Here is a 20445-nt window from a genome sequence, read left to right as displayed (position 1 = left end):
AAACTCCTTTCAAGCTGGGGGTGCATCTTGAGGATTTATGAAGCACAAAAGGGACCTATTAAAAGCATTTTGGCAAGTATCTGAAAGCTGACATTAATCTGCATGTAAATGTGCATCAAACATTTTAATACACAAATATACCAAGCAATAATAGCTGCTTGTGCTCTGTCCTTGCTGCATCAAATTTGCTTATTGTATGAGTTCATCAGCAATAAAAAGCACATTGATCACCACACCTATCTGGAATAGAATTTTATAGCGGTGAAACTAATAGGATTCCACAGAATTTATTCTAACAATCTAAAGAACGTAATAAGAAGGGAGATCTTTCTGTGGGTTAGTTTGCTTTTTTGCTGCCGCTGTCCTACCCAAAAGCAGGCGTCCCGTGGAAGGTCCATAATTATTAAATTATATAAAAAGATTGGAAAATCCTACAGCAGTCTCCCTCAGTCGATAGGATTTTTACTCTTAACACATTACATTACTCCAGCAATGTAATTAGAAGGTTACTTTGGTTGTGAGCTCTCTCTAGTCTGTGGACCACACTCTGGGCATGGCTAATTCCCTCTGCTCAGCAGTGCCTCCCTTCCTGCAATCCCCTCCCAGATAAGTGGATACTTTGTTAACGGTTCAATTATCTACCAAGAAGGGAACAGCCAGCTTGAAGCTCTCTATGGACAACACAACTTTGATTTTTAAAATATTGTTAACTTCCTTTGTTCTCTGTAACCTCCCAGGACACGCATACACATACTTACCAGTAATACGTTGTGACTTATTGAACCTAGCACAAAGAATCAGCATTGATCAGCCAGCAAGTGGGAACAAAAAAATCCCAATGGCAAAACATTTCCAAAGAACTTTTCTATAAAATAAAGGTCTCCCCACCTTTGAAAAGATTTAAGCCAGAGTTATCCAGCCTGTGGGGCTGAGGCAGGTAGAGGATAATTTAGCCCAGTTTACAAGGGACTTCAGTGAACTACATAACAGCCTCGTATCAAAGGTAGCTTTTCAAGTGGCAACCCTTACAGGGAGAATGCACTGGATCTAATGATCAAAGACACCTCAGGACATATTAAATGGAAAGGGGATGTATTTTGCAGTTTCTTCGTTCCTGTAGTGTTAGAAATCATTATCGCCTTACCTGTCAGTCAGAGTTTAGGACTCCCTCGTGTTCTTGAGCCCTTGTGTTTTGCTCATACCACCGGTTTATAAAGTTCTCAAAATGCCAGAACCACCCCCATTCCCACCTTCCTTAAGGAGCTCGAGACAATTGTGTGCTTATTGATTCCTATTTAGCAATTCCTTGATCTCATTGCTAGTCTCCCAGCGTTATGCACAGGTGGAACCCACAGGGCTGAATTCTGTTCTCACTTATATCTATGCAACCATAATGAGTTCAGGTCATTGCACTCGTGTAGTGCCGCAAAAGCAAAATTTGAGGAATTCAGTGGGATTTCTCCTGCTGACCATCTTTTTACTTTGATAAAGGTTTTCAAAATGGGATCCTTGATCTATATCAAATAACAAGGACAATTTGCCCATATAGTCCACTGAGTGAAATAAGACTATTAGAGTAAATAAGGAAAAGCAAAAACTAGGCTCAGAGTCAAGCATCTCTCTTCAAATGTAGGAAACAAAAGAACAGCCTATTCCTGTAGTCATCATATCTGCAGGTATTCATAGCTCCTGAGAGTAAAGTCATCATGTTTCGGTCTTCATGTGGCAGTAAGAGAGAAAATGGCTTTGCTCCATTTGATAAATATATGCTTTTTATTTTTAAAAAAATCAAAGCTCCAGGGAATGAATGTGAATACTTTTGTCATTAGCACTTTAAACAGACGCACCACCTGCATACTAAGGAGGCTTCTTTTTAAATAAGTTCTTATTTATCTTAAATAAACACTTTGACTTTAAATAGGAAAAGTTGTCTCTTAGTTGGCTCATCCCATTCTCCTGAGCTTCAAATTGACATCTGCAAGATGGACGGGTTTGCAGAACAACTGCCAGGGACCCCTGCTTTACTAGTCTTGACTAATGTCAGACAAAATGTCAGAGACTCCAGAACCACCCTTGGCAATACACAAAATGGAAAGGATCCAAATTCAAGCAGCTGAAAGGGCTGCACAATCACTACACAAAGGAATTGATGCGTTGCATATTGAATTCTGTCAATGATTACATATAATTGTATCATTACCTAGAGTGAAATTAATGGAAGCTAGTATTCAGGAAAATAAGAAAGAAATTAACTTTGAAGTAGCATAATGAAAGATTTTAATTATGGAAGAAAATCAGTCACATTTTTTAAATTACTGGTTATGGTGCCATCAAACGTACGCTATCCAATCCTGTTTGTCACTTGGACATGAACACTTTTTTTCTTCCTTTAGGCCACAGTGTAATTTTATAAGACAAAACTTTGCAAGAAGCATCTTTATTCCAATGTCTAAGAGTATTTTAAAAATGTCAGTCTGCATTCATATTTGCAGATGATGGAGAAAATGAAAATTGCCAGATCAACAACTGAAACCTGGCATTTAGCAATTGTTTCAACATTCAGACATCATAAAAAGTTCAATTCAAATGAGACTCAAGCAACAAAACATCAAAAGGCATCAAGCAGTTCTAAAGTTGCGTTTTTGTTTGAGTCTCTTCAACAGATCAAAAAACCCCTAATCATTGGTTGGATAACAGTTTGCAGCCCAGTGCTAAAAGGAAATGTTGCTGTTGTCATGGAAAAAATAAATCAGACTTATGATTTACAATTTAATTCCACTAAATAAGGTAGAATAAAGCACAACAGCTCTTGCAGGGAAGATCTGGCACCAATTATGGGACTTTGAGATGTTCTAACAGTTCTAAACATACTGACTCAATTTTCTAATTAGCAAATTAAAATTAATTGTACCATTTCCCACTAATAGCTTCATATTCAAGTTATTTTAATGCACTAAATGGTGTAAACATGGGTAGCCAGTGATACAGCCTAACAGTAATACAACTTTCTTTCTACTCAGGTATTCTCTAATTGCAAGGATGGGGATGTTTCTAAAGAGCTAAATGCTTCTGGTACAGATTCCAACAAAGCCTTCAATATAAAACAAATTGAAAGCATACTTAAGAAACTCCAATCACTACCTGATAGAAAACTGAACTGGATGTAGTTTAATGTGCTGTAATTGCGTGGCTTTCTAAGAAAGGGAAGTACCTTAATTATAAGCTCTGAGAACAGTTGCAATGCACAAAAGCAGCACTTTACCCTACTTTCAGTCCTGAATGGAGCACTAAGTCTCCCTAGCATACTGGCTAATCACATTACAGAACAAGCTGGCTCAAAGGACCCTGACTTTATTCCAATTGAGAAAAGTAGGTTTGCTTGCTTTTGGACTCTCTGCAGCGGTAAAGCTGGATCAGAAGCAGCACCTAACTAAGGTGCTTGGATTTTAACATAATGAAAAGGGAGAACTGATCTGGAGAGCCTCTCAAAGCACTTTGCATCGAGCCAAGGAAGCTGGTGGGTGTTTTGCCTCAGTAGAAGCTGCTCACAGATTTCAAATCATAGCCTATCATTTCTAAGAAAACTGCACAAATTGAAGACAGATTCAGGACCTTGTTTTGATGATGGCCCACTGCACTAATCTTAATGCTAAAGCCGACGCCCAGAGATACCAGGTCCTAGATTTAGGCCTATATTACAAGCTGACAAGAAAACTTCTTTTAATATTGCAGAACTATGTGGAATAGCTGGTCAAAAGTTTACCTTGGTTTCAGTTTTACAAATGTTCACTTCCTTGGATTTTTGGATTTAAGAAATGAAAAATTCAGGCAAAACAGCATTTTTTTTTACCCAATTTTGACAAGAAGCCAAAAAATTACTTGTGTGTGTGAATTTTCTAAAACTTGAAATAAACTTAGGAGTGAGCTAGCATGGGTTTCCAGCTGGGGTGGACACATTTTGAGATGAGCAGATTATTGTTGGTGAACTGGAACTGAATATTGTCATTACATTGTCAGTAGTAGTCATATACTGTGTATTGCAGTAATACAAATAAGCCCCAGTTCTGGACCAGGAATTCACGATGCTTGGAGTTGTACAAATACAAACGAAAGATGGTCAATTACCCAAATTGCTGACAATTGACCCTTGACCTGGCAAAGTTGTGCCTGGTTTCCGGTTTCATAGACAAACCAGCTTTGATAATAAAAGACTAAATCATGTTACAGCAGAAAACTGAGCCTCTTTGTCTGAAGTTCTTTCATACAAAAAACAGCCTGGAGATCTCACGATAACAGGACCTGTCCCAAGACTTTTGGTGTTTCCTAATTCCTATCAAGAGGACAATATTGCAGCAGCAGTAGCCATCTTCCCAGTTTGGAAACACTTGTGTTCCCAGTCCCAACTCAGGACGGGCAGAGAATTAAAATCAATTAGAAAAAGAACATTGCCTCTGTCTCAAAAAGTACTTAGCTGAGTCCTGGTCCCAGTAGTGATGATCTGAACCATCTCAAGTCATTTATGCACAGAGTCGTTGTCTTAGCTGCTGAGGCCGTTGCTACATGTTACCCTTTGGCTATTCTAAGCACTGTCAAATGTGGAGTGGGTAGTGCTAGAACAAGCTTTAAAAAGTCACATGTGAAGGCTTCATGCCATTTCTGGCCTGCACAACTGTGACTTGCCACTAGATGGCTGATGAGCAGGGCAGTCATTATGAGCTATCCAGATGTACGGGTAAAGTGGCAGTGGGACATGATGCCCCAGTCAGCGGACAGATCTCTCAGTCACAGGGGCACCCTTGGCCACACATTTAAATTAATGGCATGATAGGAACCAGCCACAAAGCTATTACACATTGTTTGTGGACTAACTTTGTGGTGTATTCCTCCTTTGATCACACCATTAATTGATTGAACATGCATCTGGATCACTATTCAAGAGATGATTGGTTAATCATGTCTTAAGTGTAACTTGTGGCACGAGCTACAACTGTGACTTGCTTCCAACCCTGCTGTATGTAGGGGTGGGGCAGGAGAGGTGCAGGGGTAGAAGCATGGCACTGGGACGTAGTGAGGCAATGCCAGGTGGGAGCTGTAATCCAATACAGTCAGCCTGCCACTGAAACAAATGAAAGGAATAAAACCTCAAAGGATAAAATGAAAGAAGCACAAAATAATTTAAATAAATAAATAAATACATAAGGGATCACATGTTAATGAACTGAGCTTGAGCTGGGGTGAAAGGGGTTTGATGCCCACCTGATGTGGTCCAGGGGGTCATCTTTTGGCTCATTTTTTTCCCTCTGATAGATGAAAGTAGGTAGGTACTACCTGGCTTGCACTGCTTACACGGGTGGTTGTTTGCACTGGACACATGGGCCTGCACCCCTGGGGTGGGAGTGGGGGTTGGTTTGGTGCCAGTACCATCCCCTGGACAGTAGAGTTTGGGGGATGGAAAGTTTGTCTGCACAGGGCAGAGGATGGTACATCCGGGGATGCTGAAGGACTGAAGTTTGGTACTTCTGTCTCTGTGGAGCAGTCACATGTTACTGTAACATAAGCACGATAACAATGCTCAAAGATAAAATTATGCCACTTTGGGCAAGGTTTAAGACACCTAGAGAGCTCTCAGCACTACTTTTCATGTCATAATTGTGGACAATCCTGCATGAAGAGCTCTGAGGGTAACATGTAACACCACCCTGAGATATACTAGACACTAAAGGTGAAGGAAACAAAGACTCTTAATATGAAAAACAGATCCTGTGATCATCACTCCCAAACTGAGATCCATTTACTGACAGGCACCCTCTGATGTAGCTTCTCTCATCTTAGATACCCATAAATAATATTCTTTCAAGGGAAATGGAGAAGCCCTGAGGTAAAACTAATATTTTAAAGCTCCATCCCTTGTAGGCTACAAAACTTCTCTGCTCACCCTGACCTCTTGGATTCATATTGATTTTTCAATTAAAAATTTATCAGGACCAGAGGAAGTAATAAAGCACCCAAGATCAGTAGCAAAAGCCCAGAGGGGAAAATGGTTGCTTTCTGAGAATGAAAAGGGCCAAAGCTACCAAGAGTAGTTGATTCTTGCAATAGCCAAATACAAGAAACAAAATTGGTCCATTACAAATGGAAACAAGAGAGACAGAGCAAGAAGGGAGGAGGAAATAGGAGACAATCAATAGAGTTAGATATCTGGTGAAAAGGTTAATTAAAATTTTTGCTGGCTTTGGGAGTCACTTTTCCCAATGTAAATATATAAAGTGCCCTTTTCCTAAGCTTCATTTACACAAATATGTGGTGCGTAGGAAAAGCAGCCCACAATAAATCAGCACTTCACTTTCCGAAAGGTAGAGTGACGCAAATGTATAGTGACTGACCTGAAAATAAATGTCACTAGCTAGACCTGTCCACTGCTGTCTAGTGCATTAACTACCTGCAAACATCTTTCCCTTAAACAACCACAATAAATTTTATAGGCAGGATTATGATATTTCAAGGGATCTGGGGAGACCAGTTTGTGCCAATTAACATGCATACATCTGTATGGAAAGGGCAGATAGATAACTTCATTGAAGTCCAGCTAACACTGAATTTTATAAACAGAAGAAACTGTCAATGACCAAAGACTGTGGACAACACTATGACTTCAATATTTCACTCTCATTCTTTTTCAACCTACCTTTACCAGCTTGACTATGATTATAACTGATTAAAAAAAGTTCAAGCTTTCTAAGAATGATGTTTAATGCAAACACTTGGAGTCAGCTCATGTCAAGGATCAATACAAATAATATTTAGACCGCACAGAAAGTGTGCAAAGTACATGACATAGGTTTTCTCTGGTAGTAAATCCAGCCAATTTCTTTTAACTGAACTAGGCCTTCAGTTTGTTTTGACTAAACATTTGATAACACAGACCAAATTACAAAGCTCATCTTGATGTATATGTTTTGCAAATTATAGAGTATTCAGCTACCAAAATAATTGTGTTTGATGGAGCTGGAAGAAGTTGGGAGTGGGGGGGCTGGGGCCATTACTGTACTTTCTTTAACACGCCAACATTTATAGCTTCTCTTATGCTTGAATAGAAACCTCTCAAGTGTAAAATCAAAAACTGAGGGATGCAGTTTCTTTGGGGAGCAGATCTTCCTTTCTCCTTTTGCCAGGCATGCAAACACACATGACAATCTAACTACAATATCACAGGGTGCTGTTTTCAGCTTTGAAATGAGCCACTATGTGACAGTGGTTTCATCTTCTGAAAAAGGAAGGGTTGCTTTACCAGTCCAGCTATACAGAAAGGCATCTACCAATAACTCAGGATTGACACAGTAGACCATATAGAAAGCAGGAGAAAAAGGTACAAGCCTTTTAAGGTTTGGAAATAGGACATGTTTATACCAGGATAAACAAAAATCTGGATACCCTACCCCACACTGGTGCTACCGCCTCAAATCCAATCTAGAATTACCTAAGGAAAATCAGGGTAAAACCACAGCAGTGTAAGTTATACTGGCATTGGCATCACATAGCTGCACTTTATCCTAGGAATCCCGTTTGGCCAAACAAGAAGCTATCTACTTCACCATGTAGTGGCAAGGCAATAAAACAGACAACTGATCTAGGATCACTGCACATCTGTCCACACTGGGTCCTGTTATCATTTATACTATGCAAAACCAATGTCATTTACACCAGTATAAACATTATCCAGACCCTTGGGCTTCATAATCTGCTCCAAAAGTTAAAAGTCAAGGTTTCATTGAACCAAGGAAAAGACTAAAACTCCATATGCCATGATGCCCTAATGGCAATCACTCCCTTATACTCTATAAGACAAAAGTGTCCAGAAACTAAGCATACGTGTCCCATTTTATCTCAACTGTCAGGGTAAAAACCAAGGAGAGAGAGGCATGCTTTCCAGAGAAAGGAAAATGACAGCCATGAAATATGTGATTATGCAATATCAGTGTCCAGCATCTGTTGCCTTCACATTCATTATTTTCAAAGGGTGAGAATGGGCAAAGAACTCCAAACAATTCAACAAAGTGCTATTTTCACACACAAACATTGCTATGTTCATAGCTGATCTGGGATTTCTCTGGTTTTGCAATCAGACTGCAAAATTATGAAGGCCCACAAACTGGGGGTGGGGGGAGGTTCATCTCTGTCCCTGAGCCAGGATAAACTTGGCTGAAAACAGGCTAAAGTCTTCTAACTTTGGTGCTGGAGAAGATTCAAAATCTGTACTGTATTATAAGCTGCAATCCATCATACGCTGTTTCTTGCTCACTTGCAGTTCCTCTTAAAACTACTGGTTCTTGTTATATAAACAGAGAAAAGACTAAGAAAGCATTTTAGAACATTATTCTAATACAAACTTGGATCCCCCTTTTCCTCCCTTAAAATGCTGTCGAAATGGACCCGTAGAAATGCATCCATCAGGCATGTGTGTTGCAGGTACTGTAACAATCAGTGCAGAGGCAAAATGTGAGGGTTCAATATAAGAAGTCTGCTTGCCTTACCTAGACATTTTTCTTCAAAGCACCCACAAAAAACATGAGTCTCAAAGTACTCATGAAAAAAAGTTTAACAACAAATAATACATTTAAGTCATTTAAATATTCATGAAAATTAGCTGCAAAGTTCCACCCTCGGGAGTGTTCGCTCCTTTACCATGAATATTAACTGTAAGTGTGCTAGTAATAAGGAAAAAAAAAAAAGACTACTAGCACATGGAACCACATGATGCTATTGTGATGGTGAAAAAGATTCAAACGGTAAAATGGCATCATCTGGGCCTTTTGATGGTTTTTCTCCTGCTTCTAAGCACTTGAAAAAGATAAAAAAATAGTGCTTTGCATATCACATGGAGCAAAGATAACCAATGCACCAGAGAGAACTGAGAGGAACAAGCAAAAGGCATTAGTACACCATAAATGTCCTATTTTTCTAATTGGTCACAGTTTCAATCACTCAGCTGGTTGTCACTGGCAAGGGAGCCTTTTCCCTAAAGATTACTGATCAGAACAGGGGGAAAAACAGTTTGTGTCTGACCTTGCGTGAAATGCAGCCTGGAATTGTTCATGTGAATCCATTTTACTTTCCATAAAATCAAACAGCAAAGGTACCTGAATCTGATTATCTTGATCTACTCCAGCAGGGGTCACTAAATTAATGATAAATATGAGGTGAGCTAAGAAATCAAAATATGGCAATCATTTCTTCTCCCCCTGCACACCCTCCCCTCCACCCCAGAAATAAAAAAGCAGAAAAAAGACTTGTTTGCATACACCATATTTGAAATGTAGAAATTATTTCTGGGGAAAGCAGTTAAGAAAAAAGAAGCTAGAGCACTATGAACGTGGACCCGACTGAGACTCAGGTTTTCAGGGCTGCTGTGACAGCAACAAAGATCTAGATATCCAGTCTGCAGTTTGTGGGCTTCTGTTGTTATGTATTAAATCTACCTTTGCTCTTCAGAAGAATGTCTCTTAATATTTTATAACTTCATGATGATATTTATAAAAACCTGGGTGATAGCCTCAGCTAGGGTACAAGTCAGCAAAGAAACAGAGTTGGCTCGAAGATTTCAATACAAGTATGCTCGTTTCCACAACTAAGGAACTTATTGTAAATGAACACAGAGTTCAAAGTTCTCTTGCTGTTTAAAGATTAGAGCATGAAATAAGTCTGAAATATTTCCAGAGTCCAGGAGAATTTGTAAGATATAGTTTTGGTCTAAACAAATGTTTTCCTTTCCCATTCAAAGAAACTCAAACATGCCTGGCACAGCTATAAGAGGCTCTTTGCCCCCACTCATCTTTGCTCAAATATTATTTTCTTTAATCTGTATTCTGTTTCTCTTTCCACAAACTTCACTTTATTGGCCTGGATTAAACTCCTCGTCCTCATCTTTACTTTAAAAAATGCTGAATGTTTTCCTTTCAATAGGGGAAAGCTCTGCTGGCTTTGGGGTGGGTTTTTTGGTGGGGGGGGTGTTGTTTTGTATTTTGATTTATTTATTTTTTATAAAAGAGTGAAAAAAATGAGGAGAAAATGTTGCTCAATGAACATGTTTAAGTGTTGACATTTCTATTTCCGTCTTTAATATTTTTAAGCTGGCACATTCTCCAAATTGCATTGTTCACTTTGAAGTGGTTGCCCATTGTTTTCCCACCACCCTTTGCAAGGATGCCTGACAGATGACCCATCAAATGAGTGCTTCTTTGTCTTCCGACCTCCTTATCACCCTTAATTTTCACTAAAAAGGGACAATCTGCTTGGCCTACTGCCTCTTCCTCTAACAGTAGCAGTTGGTAAGCCAGGGGTCTCCCCATACCCCTTTACTTTTATGCAGAGCGTGTCTGCCTCCCAATTATCCCAGGAGAAGTTCTGCATAAATTAGTCGATATTGTTACTAAAGCTGTCAGGAATAAATTGTTCTTATTTGCCACAACTGTCAAATGGAGGGAGGGGGTTCCAAGATGAGCTTTGACACGCCACTGCTGCTCAAAGGCAGAGATGCAAATGCTACCTCCTGCCAGGGTGTTGTCCTGAGGACTCCTAGCCATGCTTGATAGCTACTCACTTCTTTATTTATCCATAATAAGAATATAAGATTTCTGACATGTGCCAAAGAACTGCTTTCTTGACTAAGGATGAATAAAAAAACCCACACCCAAGAGTGCAACCACAACAGGCAGATCAGGACAGAGCATAAAGCTATCCTTATTAAAAATCTTGCATGCATGCATTAAGTAAAATTCAGGAACGTAGGATCCAATCCCGATATCTTGACTGTCAGCATGAATTTTGCCACTGACATGGATGGGTGTATGCTCATGATAATTTAGGAAGTGGGAACTAAAAAAAGTCTAATGTTGCTTTTAGCTCATTTGGACTCATTTTTGCACTCATTTTTAAAGATTTGAGATGCAGATCGCCATGGTCATTTACAGACATTCTCTACACCTGCACAAAGTGAGTGCAAACTGGACATAAAATATTAACCGATAGTTTGCCTATATGGTGGGGGGTTGTGCTTGTATTGGTGTAAACTACTAGAGAGGAGCAACTTACCAGTGAATCGGGAACTTGGACAGCTTAACACCTGCTGTCATTCTCATGCACAGAGTCTGAATTCACTCTCTCTCCAATACTTATGTAAAACCGGGAAGTGACACCACTCAAATCAATTGATTTACACAGGTGTAAACTGTTGTCAGTGAGAGACCTGACATCTGCTCACTTAGTACAATAGGATCTAGTCCCAGTTCCCAACACGCATGCCACATGTACATGGCAGGGGGTCTAACTGTTGGGAACAGGGACCAGCTCCCAACTGCACCACAGCCAGCAGGGAGCCAGGAGCATGGATTTCCAAGTACTGGGTGGGGAAGTCAACTGACCTCCTTCCCTCAACCTGGCACTGCAAATACATGCGTTTCCTGCCTCTCCCTGATCTCAGTCCCAGTAGATCTCTAAATCCATGTGTGCAGTCCAACTGCACATTAAGTTTTCTGATGTCTTGGTGTCCCCATGTGTTGAAACCTTTAAAACCTGTATGTGCAGCCCCTCCCTGTTTTCTGGTTTCCTAGTGCACAGGGACCACAGAATCAGGAGCCTCTCCCCTATACTGATGTCCCTGTGTCTGGGATGTCTAAAGTACCTGGCTTCACAGCTCCCAGAGTTCCCTGTGATGCAGAATTTTGAAGCGTCTTGCACCACAGCCCTTCTGAGCTCTGCAGAGCAAGGCAGGAAAACTTCTAGGGCTGGTGATTGCCATGTTCTCAGTGAAAGAAACCCCTGGGCTTATTCCCCCTTCCCCTTTCCCCACCTCCTGCAGAAATCAGCAGTCCATTTTTGGCTTTGGGACTGGGGCCATCTTAGACATTCTACATGTGCAAATTATAGCATTAGACAAATGAGCCACAAAGATGTTCCCCATATTTTGTGGAACATAATTGTAGCTGGTTTGCCACTTTATGGTACCATAAATTGGCTGCACATGTAGCATTGTTACTGTTTATAGTGTGATTAACATGTTACTTGCACCTTAAATGTAACGTGTGCCAGGGGCCTGAGAGACTGAACATGCTTGATTACCTTTATCCAAATAAATTATATTATGTATGGAGAACAAGGGGTCTTTGTTCTCAATACATCATATTTCACATTTCTAGTAACTGTGTGGACTCACATTGCATTACTTCTGATTTGTACACGTGTATGTGAAAGAGAAATCTAATCCAAACCTTTCCATTATGTATTTTGTGGCAGTATCTAGAGGCTATAGTCAGTGATCAAATCCTTATTGTTCTAGATGCTGTAATATCTAATAAAAAAAAGACAGCTCCTGCATCAAGAAACTCTCAGACTTTGCCTATAATCAAAGATAATGGCAGAATACAACAAATAGACAGGAAGAAAGCAAAGTAACAGAACAGGTCCAAAAAGGAAACCAGTTTTTCACCACGAATTATAAGAAAAATGTTAAAAGGTTTTGTTTTTGGTTTTTGCTGCAATGTCCTAGAAACTTATTTGACTTGTTTTCAGTGAAAAACCAAAACTGACATTTTTCAGGTTATGGAAACCAACAATTTTTTCAAGTTTTTCTTTGCCCCTCTCACTTTCTCACCTATTTTTTCTTCCCTCTTTCCAGTTGCAAAACAGAAAAAGGAGTTAAGGTCTGGGTAAAAAGAACCATAGAGAGGTAGTCAGCCTTTTTAGACAGAAGTCAGGAAGAAGGCAGGGTAGATTGATTGATTAATCTGTAAAATGCAAATGTACCCTGCCTTCTGCTTGACTTCAGATCATCATGGCTAACAACATGGCTAACAACTTCTCTTTGGTTCTTTTTACCCAAGCCTTACCTCTGCTTCAGTTAGTCTATAAGATGCAAGAGATGAAAAAGCATAAGCTTTCGTAAGCAGCTGGCCTATCTCATCAGCCAAACAAATATTGAAATAAAAAGGGTAATTTTCCTTCCAAAAAATGTTGCAACAGAAGAGTTTCAAGCAGCTCCAGCAACAGCGAAACAAACTTGATTAGCATAATAAGCAGCAATTTCAGCATATTACCAACTTCCTTGCCATTGTTAGAGCACTTTCCAAACATACCTAAGGGGAACATCACATGTGAAGGAAATGTAGATATACCCACAACCATGCAGAAAGATTGCTCTTTCTTCGTTTCTTGTTTATTGCATGTGCATACATAATACCTTATATCGCATTGTTATTAATGACATTGCAACTGCTCTGAGTCAAGAATGCGATGCAAACTGATCTGCAGTTTGCATCTGGTTACATAATCCTACCCAACTATTCGTTTCTGAAAGGTCACAGGCCACATCTTTGCAACATTTATTGCACTAACAACTCAGAGACTGATAGGAACAAAATCAAATTTACAATAAATAACTAGATTAATTGGCTGCCCACTATTATGCTCCTCTACTCCCTCCAACTACTGCAAGTGCTAGGTATACAAGTAAGAAGTCTATGAGTACCACTAGACAGAAATATTTTGATTCAACTATATTCATAGGGAAGCAGCTCATAGATGTGGAAGCTGATACCTGATGCCATACAAAAAAGAAGAGAGGAGAGTAGGAAAGTAGGGCTGGAAAAGACCTCATGAGGTCATCTAGTCCAGCCTCCTGCTCATTGAAGGATCATCCTTGGCTAAACCATCCCAACCAAGTGTCTGTCTAACCTTGTACTAGATATTACATTGTTTTTTGATATTCCATTGAAATCAAAATGTGTTACAAACCTGGATTAATATTGCTTGGACCTCATTTCAGGGAAAAAAGGAAACAAGTTCCAGAAATGCCAGAATGGGATGTTGCGATATTTTGAAAGAAAAGTTTGGATTTTCATTTTGAAATTATTTGATTCCTTTAAAATGCCTATACTGTATTATAAAACCTCTTTAAATTTAAAGAACAATTTCAGTTTTATCAAATAAAAATGATCAACCTGCAGCTAGTTTCTTCAGATAAAATTTTGAAATATTGGTTTAAGTACAGTTCAAAATTATGACAGATTTCAAACTCTCAAAACTCTTTAAAAAACTAGAATTTCTGTCTTCTAAAAAGGCATCCTGATATTATGTGGGAGCCTGGGTCCAGAGTAGTATAAGGAACCTAGTAGTAAAATTAAATTAGGAATTAGAAAAAGAAATAATGTATTAATGCTCTTTTCTTCAGTAGAAAAGGGTGTATTTCCTTGATCAAATGCCTTGTCCTATCTTATCAAGGAAAGAGATGTTTAATTGGCCTGACCACAGAAAAACCATCCACAGGGTCTTGGTTGGAACAGGGGGAAGAGAGATCTTAACCCTCTGGATCAAGGCCCACCTTTCCTTTCCACTTTCCCAGCACAGCATGAATTGATAGCTGTGTGCAAGAGAACTTAAGCAGTGGTCTACCTCTCATAGCCACTCAAATCCATGAGTTTAAGCATTTAAATAGTTGTAAACCTGGCTGAGCTTTTGCCAATGAACCAGGCTGCACAGTCTTTGTGTAACAACAGGGTCTCCCAGAAAATGCATACCGGTTGTAGCAGCAGCACAGCCGACATCCTGAGAGAGCACTCGTACACCAAGGTCTACGCTCATCAGGAGAAAACACGGAGGAAAAACAGTTACTAAACCAACAGTATAGTTCATCTGTATAAGGCTGGCCTTGCAGCTGAGGTACCAGAAATTCATAGATCTGGATCTGGATCCAGTTCCTCTTGGCTTTCCCACAGATGTCCCATGCGGTCAGTCACAAGCCATCTAAATTCCCTGTGCCTCAGTTTCTCACCTGTGAAACAAAGCTAAACATTCCCTATGGAGCAGGATGTTTGGTAGATGAATTGTTTGTAATCACAGGGAATGCTGCCAAATTATAGAGGACCTAATCAGGAAGTGTTATATAATTAGGGACCTAAGATAGCCCAAGCTTTTTCTGAAGTGTCAAGCACTGATAAAGGAGTTAGGAGAGAAATAATTCAAGTATGCCTTACATTTCTGAATGTGGACTTAGGTTATCAAGTATAGTTGGACTGGCTTGTTCCTTACATACTGAGGATAATTATAGAAATGTGGTTTAACAATTATATATTATCAATGTACAGTACTGCTAGATCTCAGATATATTCAGATAAATAATGTTTTCTAGTATTACTCCAAATCAAGATTATCCAGTTACAAATTACCAACTCCTGGATGACTTCCAACCTGTTTCATGCACATCTGCTCTGAGCGCTAACAAAGTGTACAGCAACCAATGCTGCACACAATTCAACGTAACAATTTAAATATTTTGTATAATTAATGGCATGTAATTAAACTTAATGTAATTACATTTGTGTTCTTGGAGGTAACTATTTTGTAATTAGTGTATCGTCAACAAATTACTTTTTTTTTTCCAGTTTGAAGGCAGCCCAGAGAACAGTGACATCATACACATTTGTGATACTCGTTAAATAATCACAACACAGAACAGAGAACAAAGATCCCAAAACATCAAGCTCCATTTTCTGATTATGTTTGAGGCATATATGCCCCTCCTTAGCCAAGCAACATCATCACAATTATTAATGACTTTTCACGCAGCCTGCTCAGAGTCCAGGGGTCAGAACACCAGCTTCTTCTGCTCTATCTGCAAGCACGACCTGCTTGCCAGGAGATGAACAGAGGCAGACGGCATGCCACCATCACTCTATGATGTCTCAGCATGGCCAATAAAGCTATGTCTGTCTACCTGCTATACTCCATGGATCAGGAATTTAATTAGAATATAGTGTGGAGAAAGCATCTGTTTAGATGCTGCTTCCCAATTTATTTATAGCTATATTTTTGTGGGGTTTTTAAAGTCGCATTTGCATGATGTAGATCGGTGTCGTGTAACTTCACTAGCACCATTTCAGAGGATTTTCTGTACTTAAACTAATGGCCCATGTCATATATTAACTAGGATAACAATGAAGAGGTGTTAGTAGGATTTCAGTCTGGAGACCTTTGGACCACTAACCTGATTTATGGGATAGTTATGTCATAAATAGCTCTTACCAGCTTTAGCATGTCTACAGAAGTGTTATATATCATAACCAAGCAGCTGTCCATTAATGGATAGCTTGGATTCTGTAGTCATCATGAGCTTATCATGAATGATCCTCATGTTATCCTGCCACATACCTTTAAGTATAGAACTGTCCTGGCTTTCCTAACTAGTTCTGCAGGGAAAAGGTATGTTTCTATTATGTGGGGATTTCAATATTTCATCCTTTGCTTTTATTTTAATTCAGAGTGAAAATAAAACATTTCCAAAATCCTCCATGGAAGGAAGCGGACACAGCTCTGAGGGCTAGCATCCCGAATCTAACTTCACCCGGCAGACAAGCTAGCAGGGAACGAGGCAAGCTTCCAGCAGAGGGCAGGCTCTGTTGGCACCTCGTTCAAATCCAACCATGTCCACAGAATGTTCTAATTTTGCCAAATTATCACATTCCCATTAGAAAAATGGGTTTTGGATTTTTTCCCGACTAGCTTTACTTTTCTCTTTAAACAATACCTACTAATTATTTGAAAAAGGGCAAATGAGAAAAAGCAACTGGCTTTTACAGGCACATTTCACTCTCTCTCCTAAGGACAAGAACAAAGAGGGAGAGCTCTGGACTCACTTCTCCCTGCTCTAACTCCACTTACTTCAGTGCAGTTATGCCAAAAATTAATTATGTTTATTTTTTTTGTCCTTGTAGAATAATCATCCGTAAAACAAACTACCAAAGCTCCATCAAGACCTTCTAGGACTTGGCAATACTCTTTATATTACATTGTCTGTGTGATCCGGTAGCAATTGTAGGAGACTGATATCAGTTTTAGCTGTATAACTATGGGCACGACATTTCCTACCTGTGTACTTCTACCCTTATCTATTAAGACTAGAAAAATGAGGCAGTGGCTGTCTCAGACTATATGTGCAAATAGTACCAGCATACAATAGCATCCTAATATTGGTTAGGAGCTCAGCATGCTGTGCTTCATAATTCAAATAATTTTCAATTTGACATTGCAGCCCAGATTGGTATCCTTTTCTAGCAAGTTCTGAGATTTCATGGATACATATACCCTTGACTGAGAGCAGCCACCTCCAGATATTAAGTGTGTGTCAATATTTATAGTGCCTTCACTTCTGTTTTGCTGCAATCTGCAGATAGAAGGAAAACAACAAAGGTATTTCAGATACCGTGACATGTTAAATGGCAGTTTTGAATGGTAATCCCAATACATTGATACAGATATACCCAAATCCTGTTCTCAGTTCATCTGAGCAACCCTACTGACTTCAATGAAATTGGACAAGTGAACTGAGAAGAGAATTGAGTCCATAGTGTGCTTGTTAAGGAAAAATTACTAGCAGGGCTGGAGCCTTCTCTTTATCCACCTAGAAAATTGCAATGAAATCTGTTTCCACGCTGCCCCCAAGGATGACCCATTGGTTTCTCACAGTCTATTTTAAAACAAGGTGTGTGCTCAGACTGCAGCAGCACATCCAAAACCGGAATATTTTTGACAATGACATCTGCATCCTGGTTTCTTTCCCCAATTCTGAACTTTGGTGTGAACTGGATGCAAATTTATCTCATTTTCAGACCCAAAGTTGATGATTTCTCTTCATTCTTTCATTCCGAGTAGTTTTTATTGGAATTCATTTAATGATACACTGCTTCGTGAATCTTCCTTTGTAACAGAAGACCATTTTAGTTAGGAAAACTTATTTAAAAAAAAGTTCTGCTGATTTTTGTTGTGCAAGGTATTGAGTCCAATTCTGTCTGTATTGTTTTGTCTGTTTTTATACCCTGACTTGATTATTTATTGTTAGTACATCACAGATAGGACATCAATCAGGGAGTTTGGAGACCTGGGGCTACTGTCCAGCTCTGGTCGTTCACTCACCGAACTCAAATTCATTTACCTAAATATCTTTGAGGGATCTGGCCCTCAGTGACCAAGAGCAGCTCACCAATTCTTTAAGCCTTAATTTGTCCATCTGCAAGATGCAGTTTACTCAGATTTATGATGAACTTTGAGAAACAGAGCAAGAGTGTTACACAATGCTTCGTTACTAAATAGAAGGGGGGGGGGATTATCCATAGGTTTGATGGTTCCACGTCCTAACCAAATTTTAATTAGAACTGTTACTTATATACTTCCTTAAAACCTCTCTGAAAATACTGGTTTCAATATTTTGACCTCCCCTCTTAAGCAGTTGTTTAGTGTTGCTTTGAAATGCTGTAATACATATATACACTGAAATGCAGTGATCTTTACAGCTTCCTCCTTCCACGTGTATATGTGAAAATGATGATTTGATTAATGAGTGCCTATTCCAATTTTCTTCTACTATAACTGCACTGATTTTAAGTGAGGGATGCCAGCATAAAATTAGGACTTTTAAACTAGTAAATCAAGACCCAGGTTGAAGTGCCTTGCAATCGACATGGCAACTCTAGCCCAAGATCATTAGTACTTAGTTACCTTTGCCTTGGATACCTTTTATTTACTTATTTATTTCAGTGAGATTAAGTTGGTAAATCAATGGCAATGAGAAACTAAAATCAGCAAAGGGAGCAATTAGTAGAATTCTTCCATAGTGGATAAACCATTCAGCATCTGATTTCAAGAATCTTGCCTGAAATTCAGGAAAATTTAAACAAATACAATACATAAAGTCAGCAGGCCAGTTATTGATCACAACTGTGCTACAAACTCCACTGAAACAATGGGGGTTTTTCCCCCACAAGATTTGCAGTAATGATTAGAATTTGCTCTGTTATGCATATGTGCGTGCTGCTAATCGTTAGAATCAAACTCATATATCTTCCGGCCTAGTAAGATCAGTCTTTTGGTCTCCTAAAAGACACACACATAAAGCCGGATTTATCCAAATTCCTTGGGACCAGATGTTCAAGTTCTCAAAGCACATGAGAAAGCACCGCTCTCACCTCAGCACCCAAATGTGATTTTCAATAACTGTCCAGTAGCTCCCAATGGAGCACCACACGTGTTGAGTTCTTTAAAACATCTGTCCCTAACTAACCAAATGATTCGTATTTTCTTGCTGCCACATTACCCAATTTCCCCATATACCTATACCTAATTTTATATTGGATTAAAATCACACCCTTTGTCAGCTTGCAGTCATCAAGCCTGTTAGACTGAGGTTATAACTTCAGCATGTCTCAGCATATCATACCGAAAAGTCCTGTCCTTGGAAAAGGTGAGTATTAGTACACTAAGGCAGGGGTCAGCATCCTATGGCCTAAGGAGCCTTTGGATCTGGCTCATGGATCCATGGTTTTGGTGGCATTCAGTGGCAGCAGCTCTGCCCACACTGCACTGCAGTTGGGCACCTGGGGCTCTAGTGAAAGGGGATCTCTCCCTGCTCTGTGCTGCCACGTTATGGGGCACCAAAGGCTTCAATAGAGTGAATCTCCTTGTATTGTGCTGCAGTTTGCTAGTGCCTGTCCACCTCAGACCCACGTTGGGTCATCCCATCTCCCGGTGGGAAAACATTACTAGCCCCTGCACTAGATTATAAATGGTGATGCTTAGAACTTCACATAATCCGATTCTTAAAATATATTGTGCCAAAACAATAAAAAGTGTGTGTGTGTGGGGTGGGGGGGGCTGTTTTGTTTAAATAGACCAGATTTTTTAAAAAAATAAATGCATTTATGTGTAGGCTACAATAACGAGCCTCCCAGAAGATGGGTGGGTGTGTGTGCATATGTACACAAATAGAATAAAGTCTTGTACTAAAATATTTTTAAAAGCCCAAAGGCAAACACGCAGAACAGCACATTTCAGCTTAAACATGACTACGTTAGAAGCAAGCCACAATACACAGTCTCATAATGGGAAATGTTGAGCAATTTTAATTATAGCCAGCATTACCTATAATATAGTAGATTGCAGGTTTGACTTGGATAGAGTAAACAGAGCTATTTTCTAAACCTCACAGAAAATGAGTTTTCAAACTAAGAAACAACCCACTAACCTCAAGCTCCTGATGTTATTCATGAACAGCAGCTTCCCTTCCTAGATCTGATTGACGTTTAAATGATTGTTTAAGGTCACCTATGTGTAATTTCATAGTACTGTAACAAGACCAGAGAAGTAATACTCCCTTTTCATAGAAAATCCAATTGATTCATAATCTTTATTATGATCATCATTCCAATCTTCATAAAAGTCTGTGAAATTGTAAGGGGATTTGGGTAAATGGCTGGTAGGTCTTCGCCTTCCCTTCCTGTTATGCCTAACAGCTTAGGATCCTCAGGACATTTAGACCCAGGGATGATTTGCTGTGGTTCTGGAGCCCAGGAAAGGAACGTGTCTACTGTTTGCCCTTCCCCATTTTCTCCCTCCTCACTGAATCAG

The 20445-nt window shown here is 39.5% G+C and overlaps 1 protein-coding gene across 1 annotated transcript in view; it reads right to left on the bottom strand.

The window, feature by feature from the left end:
- DCC (DCC netrin 1 receptor) overlaps positions 1-20445 on the bottom strand; it is a 1018850-nt gene that overhangs the window by 716596 nt on the left and 281809 nt on the right. The window lies entirely within an intron of this gene.

Source organism: Alligator sinensis, unplaced genomic scaffold (genome assembly GCF_000455745.1).
Source record: "Alligator sinensis unplaced genomic scaffold, ASM45574v1 scaffold701_1, whole genome shotgun sequence".
Taxonomy (NCBI): domain Eukaryota; kingdom Metazoa; phylum Chordata; order Crocodylia; family Alligatoridae; genus Alligator; species Alligator sinensis.
Note: the sequence above shows the minus strand (reverse complement) of the source record. Positions and strands in the feature narration are given on the sequence as shown.